Genomic DNA, 14,720 nt, shown 5'->3' on the forward strand with positions numbered 1-14,720 from the left:
ACTTAAAAACGCGGCTTCACATTTGCACCAAAAAAGCATCAAGTAAGGGGAAAATGCATAAAAAAAGAAGCAAAAATGAATATTGTCATTGTGTAGTTTGGTGCGGATCCTGCAGAAACCCCCCCCCCCCACGGTATTTATGCAACGTGAGCAGCACGGTGGCTCAGTGGTTAGCACTGCAGCCTTGCAGCGCTGGGGTCCTGGGTTCACCAAGGACAATATCTGCAAGGAGTTTGTATGTTCTCCCCGTGTTTACGTGGGTTTCCTCCGGGTTCTCTGGTTTCCTCCCACATTCCAAAGACATAGTGATAGGGAATCTAGATTGTGAGCCCCAATGGGGACATTGATAATAATGTCTGTAAAGCGTTGTGGAATTAATGTCGCTATATAAGTGAGTAAAATAAATAAATAAAAATGTGTGAACACGGCCTTACAGACACAAAAAAGCTGGATGTCATGTAGTGAAGCAACAGAAAGATGAGAAAGTTCTGGCGGCTTCGACTGTGAATGAAGGAACAAAAAATAATCCTCAGGTCCCAACCAGATATGAGCAGGACTCACAGATGACGTTGCGACAGCCATGGCTATTGAAAAGATGCGCCAGGAACGCCGGAAGGATTGAGACTCCCGTCCAGTCGCCAGGTAGCACTGACCTGGAATGGAGTCCTGTGAATTGATCCGCTCATCTTTGGTCTCAAATGTCCTGGATACAGCAGGACAGTCCCGGATTTGAGTCTAAGGTCCTGTAGTCTTGGGCGTCTGCTAAATGTCCCTCACTGCCACCTCAGAGTAGAAAGAAATGGTAAATGGGTGTGGCTAGGGGCGTGGGTGTGGCCAAAATGTGCGCGCCGGATAGTTTGTCCGTTTCTGTTTTTCGAAAGTAGGGAGGTATGCCTTTAAGCAGGTAAGAAGGGATTGTAATGTAGCAGACAACCCCTTTATACACTGGCATTAATTTTGCCTAATTGTAAGAGCATTGAGGCCACGTCTCCAGGATCACGTCTCTTCATCCAGGTCTGCTGTGTCTATTACTGTATGCTGGCATCATCGCGTTGAAGAGGCATCATCCGTTCCCCAAATGTATATCTTTCTTTTTCTAATTAGCTGAAGACAGACTCATAAACTTTCTATGATCCCATCTTCAGTCACCGTGCAGAATAGCACTTGGCTGATCGCTTCTGCTACTTTATTTTAGCCATCAGTGGAGTCTCGGCACCTAGACCTTCTCCAATCCAAACTTCTGCCATGTTTCGATGACGTCCTACAATACTACGGTAATATCTCTGCCATTATTTTGCTTCTTTCACTACCAAGCAAAGACTATGGCACCATCTACTGGTCATTTGACATGTTTCGTAACGAATACAAAAGAAAACTTTCAGCCAATTGTGCTACGCTCCATCAATCAACAAATGTAATACCGGGGTATTAAGTTGTACAGGCAGCAAAACACACTTGGGCAGGTGATGCTAGCTTTACCTAAAGATTTAGGGCTAGAAGCCCTTCCCTAAGAGGCAATTAAAGCACTGGATACTCCACAAACTGAAGAGAAGCTGACCATAGTCTTTTCCCAACAGAAAGGCCCTAGGCCCTGATGGGCTATCTCTTGCATATTACCTTACCTTCCGGGAGATTCTGATCCCTTGTCTATTACAATCTCTTAGCTCTCCCACAGTTGGTACATCTCTCCCCCTGACTCATTAAGGGCAAACACTATCATCTCAAGCAGGGAACGGCTCCCGCTCAGTGTGCTAGCTATCAGTGGATCCCGCTCAGTGTGCTACCTATCAGTGTGCATTCCAATATTGAATTAAAACACTTTCTAAAGTATTGGCCAACAAACCGCCATTTACAGAATATCATTCATGGGAAACCTCTCCATCAAAAAAGAAAGGAACTTTACCATTAAAGACTTTGACCTTCTTTGGCTCACCTTGGCTCTACTTTTTCTTAAAATGACTGCTGAAGGAGGAGCAAGTGACCAGACCTGTCCACCAGCATCTTCCAACCGAAAAACGCTGTACACAGGGACAATATTTTCAATTGGAGGAGGGTGACGGACAAGTCTGGTCACTTGCTCCTCCATCAGTGGGACTTGATGGACAGAAGACCAGTGCATATTGGGAGAAAGGCTGTGCTAATAAGTGGAAGACAAGAACCTTTATCAGTATGTAAGGGTGTGGACTGCCTTGTCCCTGCCCCTGAAGACAGCGGCGAGTGATAAGGATAGTGTTGTGCGGTTTTACTGCGTTTCATTGTGTTATTTGAAGTGTAAACTTTGTCACACACTTTTAGTAATGTAATATAACTAATGCATAGTGTTGTCAGTACTGATGCTGCTGTGTAGACACTATAGGTAACATATAGGTTAGTAGATAGTGACTGTAGGTACATTAGGGCAAGATACAATTAAATGTTGGGACTAGCCCAGATTGGGAGGGGGGAAATAAAAAGGTGACCAGTTCCTGGTTTAGGGACTAAGTGAGAGTGTTTGTTGGAGCCAAGGTGAAGTTCAAGGTGCATTGGCTAGAAGCATGGTGTGTACTAAATGTTCTGGCGGTATGAGGTCATACAAAACTCCCTGCGGACATTCCTGCAAAGTCCAGAGCCTACAGCTTGATACAGGTGCTACAGAGAGCACCTCCACCTCCGTCCATACAGAGAAATATGGACATGGGACCGCGTGAGGGAAACGTAGCAGATCTCGGGAATGCTGCGGTGCCGGATGGGGAATCCCTAGGGCTAACAGGTACTGTTAAAGTATGGATAGTTTGAGCTGAACGTAAGAAAATTATGGAAATGTACTGTGTGAACGAAGCAAGTGGCGGAGGGTGCTGTGCCCGATACTGCACGTTAAAGACTTGTTAAAACCAATCGGGCGTCCCCTGATGTGTGAGGCTGATCCCAGAACTGAGGACGTGGAGATAGCGAAGGACTCGGCCTGCAAGTGAGCGCAATGCACCGTACACAGCACTTATGGACTGGGACACGAGATTCCTGTAAAGTGCCAGGGCGTAATGGAGCACCAGCGCGACCACAGCTACCGCCCTCTGGCACCTTACAAGTAAATACCACAAACCCATGTCCCCAACACATCTGTTAAAATAAAGACGTATAGCACAACTTAATAAAAGACTTACAAAGACGGTAGAGTGGGAAATTCATCTGATTTTGGAAATGTAATATAAATTGATTCCAACTTCTGGTCTCACTTTCGTCACCCTTACGTCCTTCCTCTGGGGACCCTATGCACTGAGATGGATTAGAGAGGGTCACTTCAGAATCTATAATGACTGGACTATCTCCGCAGATTCTGGTGCTTCTTTTGACTCTCTACTCTATTGTTCTTTTCTCTTCTTCTTACACCGAGTCCAGGTCTCGGCAATCACCCATTGATCATTTTCATGGCCTAAGGGCCTTAAAGCAGTGTTTTTCAATGGGTTAAAGGGTTTTCTATGATGAGACTATTTCTTTAATACTATTTAGATGGATTTTCCTATGATGGTAACTCAAGAAAGATAAATAACCACATTGGACCTTCGACATAATGGATTCATTTTCATGCAACACATAACGGAATTTCTTTATGCTGTATACTTCATTTACAGCATAGTACGTGACATAATAATACAATGCTTTAATTATAGTTCTATATTCTAGATGATCCATCCTGGAACTTTTGTAATTGACTTCCATATGTGAAACAATCAACGATTGTGTAACTATCAGGAGCTCACACCTGCCTTTTCTGCCTTAAAACATTCTCTCTCTCTCATTATTTTGCCATTTGGCAAATATTAAAAATGATGGTAATCCGGAAAGGTTTATTCTAATTCCATGTCAGATATTGAGAAAAACATGCATATGTGTCTTTTTATATAGTGTATGTAAACTTCTGGTTTCAACTGTGTATAAAAAGAGGGAGTAAAGAAACCTGTGTGAAAAAAACTAGAATGGGTGTTAAAGGGAACCTGTCCGATCTACTATCTACACTGCCCCCATTGCTTTGTTAGGCTGCGTGCCCACTATGCGTTTTTCAAGCGTTTTTGCAGTGGAATTTCTGCAGCGAAAACGCTTAAAAAACGCTTGGTAATACGTGCCCCATGGTCCCAAATGATCTGCATGTGCTGTGCACATGCTATGGAAATTTCCGCTGCGGATTATCATTGCGGAAAAATACGCAGCATGTCCATTAATTTTGGACCTCGTGACATCCGCATCACTGCATCTGCACAAGCGGATATCACACGGTTCAATGTGCGGATGGTACACGGGTCTGGAGAAGAAGAGACTCTCCTCCAGACCGGGGTACCATAGAACCTGTTAAAAAAAAGAATTTAAAATAATAAATAAAGATTATACTTACCTTCCGATGTCCTCCCGGGGTTTTCTCCCCTTCGTCTGGTCTGCTGTATGGGTCACGGTGTTGAGAAGGACCTGCCATGACGTCATTGAGTCATGTGACCTGACACATAACTCAATGACGTCACCGCAGGTCCTTCACACCACCGCGAGCCGCCCAAGACACCGGACGCAGAGAAAACACCCGGAGAACATTGGAAGGTGAGTATAATCTTTATTTTTTACCATTCTTATTCTTTTTTTTTAACTATTACTTGGTCACACTATATAAATCCATGCTGGTTGCATGGATTTATATAGTGTGACCAAGTTGTCAAGCACTTTCCAAGTGATGCTAAAACCGGTTGGAAAAGCGCTTGAAAACCCGCATGCGGAAATGCATGTGAAGAACGCTTGACAAACGCTTCTACCTGGCGGGAAAAACGCATTTTAAATCCGCATACGTTTTTTCTGCCAGGGAGAAGCGGAAAAAATATGCAGCATTTCTGCATCGTGGGCACATTGCATCACTAACAAGCTTATTTTCATTAAAATCGGTGGTAGTATAATGATTTTATAACTTTATATTCACTTTGTCCTACCTGCTGTATTCAGTCATAGGGATGTGATTCATTCAGTTGTGGGCAGCCCCGCATTCAGTCACTGCTGGCGCCGCCAATGTATTTGAATACTGCTCCTGGCAAGGTTGCGTCTAGATCGGAGGTGATTTTTTTGTGCTCCTCACTTTAAGGCCCCGTCACACATAACGAGATCGCTAGCGAGATCGTTAGTGCGTCACGGTTTTGGGATCGCTGGAGAGTCGTTTCGTGATCGCTGGGGAGCTGTCAAACATGCAGAACTTCCCAACGATTTCGGCCGCCCCAGCGATCTAACTAACAATCTCGGCGGTCGTTGGGACGCTTTCACACAGCAGCTATTTCAATGATCCACACCTTGATAGGGACTGCACTGTGTCACAAAGGCGTGCATAAAATCACTTTTCCACGCCCCCTCATCTCCGATTGGTGGACGCTACTGTATTCTGATTGGGCGGCCTTGGTTTAACATCGCTACTGCATCTCCGGTCAGAGGGGATCGCAACTGCATCTCCGGTCAGACGGGAACACTGGTGTGTGCATTGTTCCTGTACAGATGTATGGATGTCCATATATTTATATGAATATATACAGTATATAGAGATGTAAATGGCCATTTATGTGTATGCATATCTGTATGTTTGAGAGTATGTATGTGTATATATAGTTATCCGTATATGTATGTGTATATGAGTGTGTGTGTATATATTTATGTACTTAAAAATATGTATGAGTACATGGATGAATCTGTTTACATACGAGTACACGAATGTATATGCGTGTATGTATGTGTGTATGTATGTATGTATGTATGTATCTGTATACGCATGTGTATACATATGTATATATATATATATGGACTGCTTACTGCGGTGACTACTGCTACTACTGAGAGAATGAGAAACAAAGCTTTTGCATAGTAGAACACACAGTTTATTAGACACATCAGTACAGAAATGTCAGTAGTGTAGAAACATGAGTAGTTGCCCACTATAGGTTCTGATGCTGCCAAGGAACAGCACCAGGACCATTAAAATACTGGCAGTAGTTGTCGCGGCAGGTTTTCGCATCATGGGTGTTTCTGCCACGTCCCACTGGTTGAAGGCCTGCAATTGCAGGATCGGTTGCACGCCATTCACCGAGCTCCACTTCCCCATTGGCTAGGTCCACAGAGTCCACGAAGCCAGGCGGACAGTATGTAATTGCATCACGTCGACGAAGAAAGTTGTGAAGCGTGCAACAGGCCAAAACAACAGAGTCTATTGATTTAAGCTTCATGTTAATTGGCGTGTGAAAAACTCTGAAGCGGTTAGCCAGGACAGCGTGTCAGAAAACGTGCTGTGTGGGTGTGTGTGCACGAGACCCCTAAAATATCTGCCCATGCAAAAGCATATATATACAGATAGAAGCCAAGTCCTCCCTCCCTGAAGAGCAATGATAGCAGATAATTGGTAAATGCCCTATAAATGAATTAAAAATGGAAACTCATTTGAGACCCCAAACAATACCTACCTCGCTAAAGATGTCTGATTTCTTCAAAGTGGAGTCACAGCCGGAGAACGCTGGTGGGATCCGAAAAACAAGGACGCAGTAGCGACCACCAATCGGGGACGAGGGGCGCGGAAAAGTCCAATTTATGCACGCCTATGTGTCTCAGTTCTGAATCGCTAACGAGGTCGTTGATAAGGTGTCAAATACAGCGATGCACACTGCCCAGCGGGAGCACAACGACCCAGGAATGGTCCAGGAAGCTTTGTAACGATCAGCGATCTCACAGCAGGGGCCTGATCATTGCTACCTGTCAGACATTCCTTCCCTTTTTAAAAGTGACCCCAGGGTACGGCCCTGGGAGCCGGCCACCGCGGCATCCCCGGAAACTAACAGTAAGGCCCGGGTGCTGAGTCGTCCCCATCCCCTGGGCACGTCATTCTCAGCAGGGAAGCATCTAGATCGGAGGCTAAAGGCCCCGTCAGACATAACGAGATCGCTAGCGAGATCGCTATTGCATCACGAAAACCGTGACGCATCAACGATCTCGCTAGCGATCTTGTTATGTGTGACGGGGCCTTTAGCCTCCGATCTAGATGCTTCCCTGCTGAGAATGACGCGCCCAGGGGATGGGGACGACTCAGCACCCGGGCCTTACTATTAGTTTCCGGGGATGCCGCGGTGGCCGGCTCCCGGGGCCGTACCCTGGGGTCACTCTTAAAAAGGGAAGGAACGGGGGAACGGTGTATGGGAAAGGGGAAATTGTTCGTGACGCCACCCGTGGTGTCTGGTGAGGATCACCAGCGCTGTGACAGTCCTCTGAGGCCGGTGTTCAGGCAGCTTAGTTGGTGCGGCTCCCCACAGGTGGAGCGGGGCCTCAGGGCAGCGTAGGAGAAGGAATGCAGAATAGAGCATTGGCGGGTGCAGTGCCGCGGAGAAAAGAACAGACAGAGGCAGTGATTGAAGTCATCCAAGTCTTTACTCACGGTGGTGCTTTCTCAGCTCAGAGCTTCTCTCTGCTGTCACACGGCGAGCTGCGGCTGCCAGGGTAGCGTGTAGCTCCCGGACCGACTGGGTGCCCTTTTTGGTGACTGGTGGAGAGAGCGTGGCGTAAGGCCGGGTCCCTCTGGATAAACTCAGATTAGGGCATACAGGTGGCGACTCCGCTCCGTCCGTATCCCCCTGGGATCCACATAAGCTTCCAGACTTTTCCGACAGAGACGTGAAGTGCAAAGTCAGATAATCGGGGACCAGTACCCCCTCTTGCGGCAGGGTCTCTCTGGCTGGGCCAGAATAAGATATGCAGGTGGCGACTCCGCTCCGTCCGCACCCTCTGAGATCCTTTCGCCTGTGGAGCCTAACTCCTCTGCTCCCCTCCTGGGCCTTCTTGGTTGGACTCTGACCGGGGACAGAGCCGGTTTTAACTCTGCCCCAGTCCCCTGTCTCGAGGCCTGAGACCGGGAGCCGTGTACCCTGAGGCGACGGCAGCCTGCTGCTGACCTGCCGTCCCAAAGACCCATGACTAAAGACCGGGTTATTAAAATGGCCTCCAGTTATATATGATTCTATTAAGTGCTAAAGTAAAGTGCTCACCCTCACTCACTACTTGGTTCCCCCTAACTTTGGTTCCCCCCAACTCCTCCATTCAGGACTGGGGCAGCACTATGGTGCTTTTAGGTCCCCTTCAGAACTGGAGTGGTGTAGTGTTGAGTGTGTGGTTGGGGTCCTGTGTGGTGCTCCATCCTTACCTTGGAGATGAGATACCACACCTCATTCTGAGGTGCAGTACCCCTGTGGCGACTGAACCCTCAGGGGCGCCACATTCCCCCCTGGTGAAACACAGCACGTCCTCGGGCTGCAATAGAGCAAAGACAGGGTATTTTCAGACATTCAAAAAATATTTTACATAACAATAACAATCTTCCCTTTATGGGAGGCATTCTTCTTGAACGTTACAGGTTATACATTATAAATATAAAGACATTATATACAGTATATAGAAAAACAGTAGGAAATATTATTTAAGTGCAAGTTCAGCAGCATGAGGGACCTGTCCAAAGCAAACCCTCCACGTAGGCCCTGGGGTGGCTGCAGGGCATGGCGATCCCGAGTTGGACCTCCGTTTGTGCCACACCAGACAGGTTTTTCTTCTGAGGTTATATGTTGTGCCTATAAAACCAACAGGGGGCACCTTAATAGGTGCAAACTATTTACAATCCAGTCTGTTGACTGCTCACCGTCCGCAGGCATAATGTCTTAGTAAAACATAAGTAACAACTGAAAAACAAAGAAGTTCAGCCTCCGGGGCCGCATTACAGATGGTATCCCCACCGGGGGTACAGCTCGTGTTTGCTCACAGATCCGGACCGGTCTCCAGTGGCAATGCGCAGGGGGGCATCTTCCTTGAACACCCGGTGCACCTCTAGGGCGTACCACCCACGGACTCCGCGGTGGCGGGTGTAGGAGACTAGATCTCCCTGGTACAAGTTGCGGTCTGGGTGGCCTTGTTCCAGGTGGGACTCAACGTCTCACCGGTTGACGAAGACGTCATGACTGAACTGGGGGCTGTGGATAAAGCCCCAACCCGCTTCTTGTTGGAACCGGACTATTAGACCTTCCTCCCGGGGGCTGAAACGGGAGGCCTCCGCCTGCCTGGCCTGGGCCTTAGTGGCTTTTGACCGCACTTCTAACTTTTCACAGCGGACCCTCCGGGTACGCCGCTCCTTCTCTAGCTGGAGGAGCTCACTTTTGCAATGTTCCTCCTGCCGTAGATCCTCAGCTTGGGTCTCCCGGGGAAACCCCATTAGATCCCCCCCCTGGTTGTCCCATCTAAACTCTTCCGCTTTTGGGCAAGCAACCGGGGGTGATGGCAACGGCGTTAACGGGGCCGCTGCTGGTCCTCGACTCTTGCGGACCAGTCCGGGTTCGGGTGTGTACACCCAGGTGAGGGCAGGGGCTGGCGGTTCCGGGAGCGTGAGGGGTAGCAGGCTTCCGGTGGCTGCGGCGGCTTGGGCCTCAGGTTCCGGGGCTAATAGCTGCTCCCAAACGGTGGCGCCCGGGGATGGAGGTGACGGTAGGAGGTCCAGGAGCAGGTCGGCACACACGGAGCCAAGGGCAGGGGTTTCACTCTTACCCGCTCCTGGGCTGCATGCGGCCTCCTGGTCTTCCTTCCTTTCCGCCTGGGCTGGGGCATCACTGGTGGAGCGCGACGTGTCTTGGCGTTGGGCCGCAAGCTTCCCTAGTAGGTCCTCTCTCCACTCCTCGACCGCTTTCTGCTGGGCCTCCTCAACTCGCCGGGTCAGGTCCTGCGTCTCGCCGCGGAGGAACTCTGCCTCCTCCGCTGTTAGCTGAATGCTGTATCCCTCCAGGGTGAGAGAGGTGGCTCCTGGTGGGCCAGCAACGGAGGGCACATCTTGTTCTGCTTCCATCACGGCTGGCAGGAATGGTGTGTCTAGACTTGCCCAGGCCACACCTTGTCTCCCTCTTTTCCTCCTCCTCCTCCTTGCGACGTCCCATCCATCTTGACGGACACAACTATGCGGACAGTCTCTAAGGCAATAGGCGGTCTGAGCTTTTGGCGCCATTGGGGAACCTGGCCCATGATGGGAGGGCTTAAGTTGTTGTTGTTTTCCCTGCACATAATGGCGCCCGTTCTTCTTGGGCGGGCGCCATATTGAATGTGGAAATACAGTCTTTAGGAAAGTACCCGATGGCAATGGGTATAGATTTCTGCCGTTGCCACGGGCACGAAATCCTGTTCGTGACGCCAGGAAGAGATAATGCGCCCAGGGGATGGGGACGACTCAGTGCCCGGGCCTTACTGTTAGTTTTGGGGGATGCCGCGGTGGACGGCTCCCGGGGCCGTACCCTGGGGTCACTCTTAAAAAGGGAAGGAACGGGGGAAAGGTGTATGGGAAAGGGGAAATTGTTCGTGACGCCACCCGTGGTGTCTGGTGAGGATCATCAGCGCTGCGACAGTCCTCTGAGGCCGGTGTTCAGGCAGCTTAGTTGGTGCGGCTCCCCACAGGTGGAGCGGGGCCTCAGGGCAGCGTAGGAGAAGGCATGCAGAATAGAGCATTGGCGGGTGCAGTGCTGTGGAGAAAAGAACAGACAGAGGCAGTGATTCAGCACACTCCAGGTAGTTCAGGTGCACTTGCCAGGACCCCCGCTCAAAAGTGTTCCTCTCCTTGTGAACTTGTCCCGCCTTGTGTCCCCCACTGTGTCCCGTAAGGGTACTGCGATGTCCTTGATGGGTAGCGTGTAGCTTCCGGACCGACTGGGTGCCCTTCTTGGTGACTGGTGGTGAGGGCGTGGCGTAAGGCCGGGTCCCTCTGGATAAACTCAGATTAGGGCATACAGGTGGCGACTCCGCTCCGTCCGTATCCCCCTGGAATCCACATAAGCCTCCGGACTTTTCCGACAGACGTGAAGTGCAAAGTCAGATAATCGGGGACCAGTACCCCCTCTTGCGGCAGGGTCTCTCTGGCTGGGCCAGAATAAGGTATGCAGGTGGCGACTCCGCTCCGTCCGCACCCCCTGAGATCCTTTCGCCTGTGGTGCCTAACTCCTCTGCTCCCCTCCTGGGCCTTCTTGGTTGGCCTCTGACCGGGGACAGAGCCGGTTTTAACTCTGCCCCCGTCTCGAGGCCTGAGACCGGGAACCGTGGACCCTGAGGCGACCGCAGCCTATGCTGACTGCCGTCCCAAAGACCCACGACTAAAGACCCGGTTATTAAAATGGCCTCCAGTTATATATGATTCTATTAAGTGCTAAAGTAAAGTGCTCCCTCACCCTCACTCACTACTTGGTTCCCCCGAACTTTGGTTCCCCCCAACTCCTCCATTCAGGACCAGGGCAGCACTATGGTGCTTTTAGGCCCCCTTCAGAACTGAAGTGGTGTAGTATTGAGTGTGTGGTTGGGGTCCTGAGTAGTACTCCATCCTTACCTTGGAGAGGAGATACCACACCATATTCTGAGGTGCAGTACCCCTGTGGCGACTGAACCCTCAGGGGCGCCACAAGAAGACTAGATCGGAGTTGCTGGAGTGAGGGCCTCAGTAATCCCCTCCGATGTAGACAGTTCAGTGCTGACACCACTAGATGGAGCTGATTCCAGGATGAAGGGTGAGAGGGAGAAAGCTTGGCCACTTTGTACATTTTTTTAATTAATAAAGTGAGTTTTTTTATTATCGCTTTCTGTAATGTAAAAAATTACACATAGCTCTGATTGTTCAGTTTTGATAGAATTAAAATTTTCCTGTATGTCCACAAGTCTCAGCCAGTGACGGAGCAGCCGACAGAATACAAAAAAAAAGTGGCATAAATTATAACAGCAGTGTTCTCCAGTGACCCCGGACATTCCTCTATATATGTATATATATATATTACCAGCAGTGTTCTCCAGTGACCCCGGACATTCCTCTATATATGTATATATATATTATCAGCAGTGTTCTCCAGTGACCCCGGACATTCCTGTATATATCTATACATATATATTACCAGCAGTGTTCTCCAGTGACCCCGGACATTCCTGTATATATGTATATGTATATTACCAGCAGTGTTCTCCAGGGACCCCGGACATTCCTCTATATATGTATATATATATTACCAGCAGTGTTCTCCAGTGACCCCGGACATTCCTGTATATATGTATATGTATATTACCAGCAGTGTTCTCCAGTGACCCCGGACATTCCTCTATATATGTATATATATATTACCAGCAGTGTTCTCCAGTGACCCCGGACATTCCTGTATATATGTATATGTATATTACCAGCAGTGTTCTCCAGTGACCCCGGACATTCCTCTATATATGTATATATATATTACCAGCAGTGTTCTCCAGTGACCCCGGACATTCCTCTATATATGTATATATATATTACCAGCAGTGTTCTCCAGTGACCCCGGACATTCCTGTATATATGTATATATATATTACCAGCAGTGTTCTCCAGGGACCCCGGACATTCCTCTATATATGTATATATATATTACCAGCAGTGTTCTCCAGTGACCCCAGACATTCCTCTATATATGTATATATATATTACCAGCAGTGTTCTCCAGTGACCCCGGACATTCCTGTATATATGTATATATATATTACCAGCAGTGTTCTCCAGTGACCCCGGACATTCCTCTATATATGTATATATATATTACCAGCAGTGTTCTCCAGTGACCCCCGACATTCCTGTATATATGTATATATATATTACCAACAGTGTTCTCCAGTGACCCCGGACATTCCTCTATATATGTATATATATATTACCAGCAGTGTTCTCCAGTGACCCCAGACATTCCTCTATATATGTATATATATATTACCAGCAGTGTTCTCCAGTGACCCCGGACATTCCTGTATATATGTATATATATATTACCAGCAGTGTTCTCCAGTGACCCCGGACATTCCTCTATATATGTATATATATATTACCAGCAGTGTTCTCCAGTGACCCCCGACATTCCTGTATATATGTATATATATATTACCAACAGTGTTCTCCAGTGACCCCGGACATTCCTCTATATATGTATATATATATTACCAGCAGTGTTCTCCAGTGACCCCGGACATTCCTCTATATATGTATATATATATATATATTACCAGCAGTGTTCTCCAGTGACACCGGACATTCCTCTATATATGTATATATATATTACCAGCAGTGTTCTCCAGTGACCCCAGACATTCCTCTATATATGTATATATATATTACCAGCAGTGTTCTCCAGTGACCCCGGACATTCCTCTATATATGTATATATATATTACCAGCAGTGTTCTCCAGTGACCCCGGACATTCCTCTATATATGTATATATATATTACCAGCAGTGTTCTCCAGTGACCCCGGACATTCCTCTATATATGTATATATATATTACCAGCAGTGTTCTCCAGTGACCCCGGACATTCCTCTATATATGTATATATATATTATCAGCAGTGTTCTCCAGTGACCCCAGACATTCCTCTATATATGTATATATATATTACCAGCAGTGTTCTCCAGTGACCCTGGACATTCCTCTATATATATATATATATATTATCAGCAGTGTTCTCCAGTGACCCCAGACATTCCTCTATATATGTATATATATATTACCAGCAGTGTTCTCCAGTGACACCGGACATTCCTCTATATATGTATATATATATTACCAGCAGTGTTCTCCAGTGACACCGGACATTCCTCTATATATGTATATATATATTACCAGCAGTGTTCTCCAGTGACACCGGACATTCCTCTATATATGTATATATATATTACCAGCAGTGTTTTCCAGTGACCCCGGACATTCCTCTATATATGTATATATATATTACCAGCAGTGTTCTCCAGTGACCCCAGACATTCCTCTATATATGTATATATATATTATCAGCAGTGTTCTCCAGTGACCCCGGACATTCCTCTATATATGTATATATATATTACCAGCAGTGTTCTCCAGTGACCCCGGACATTCCTCTATATATGTATATATATATTACCAGCAGTGTTCTCCAGTGACCCCGGACATTCCTCTATATATGTATATATATATTACCAGCAGTGTTTTCCAGTGACCCCGGACATTCCTCTATATATGTATATATATATTACCAGCAGTGTTTTCCAGTGACCCCGGACATTCCTCTATATATGTATATATATATTACCAGCAGTGTTCTCCAGTGACCCCGGACATTCCTCTATATATGTATATATATATTACCAGCAGTGTTCTCCAGTGACCCCGGACATTCCTCTATATATGTATATATATATTACCAGCAGTGTTCTCCAGTGACCCCGGACATTCCTCTATATATGTATATATATATTACCAGCAGTGTTCTCCAGTGACCCCGGACATTCCTCTATATATGTATATATATATTACCAGCAGTGTTCTCCAGTGACCCCGGACATTCCTCTATATATGTATATATATATTACCAGCAGTGTTCTCCAGTGACCCCGGACATTCCTCTATATATGTATATATATATTACCAGCAGTGTTCTCCAGTGACCCCAGACATTCCTCTATATATGTATATATATATATTACCAGCAGTGTTCTCCAGTGACCCCAGACATTCCTCTATATATGTATATATATATTATCAGCAGTGTTCTCCAGTGACCCCAGACATTCCTCTATATATGTATATATATATTATCAGCAGTGTTCTCCAGTGACCCCAGACATTCCTGCATATATATATATTACCAGCAGTGTTCCCCAGTGACCCCGGACATTCCTCTATATATGTATAT

This window comes from Phyllobates terribilis, unplaced genomic scaffold (assembly GCF_046119375.1).
Source record: "Phyllobates terribilis strain yellow unplaced genomic scaffold, ASM4611937v1 Scaffold_1__5_contigs__length_1240528914, whole genome shotgun sequence".
Taxonomy (NCBI): Eukaryota; Metazoa; Chordata; class Amphibia; order Anura; family Dendrobatidae; genus Phyllobates; species Phyllobates terribilis.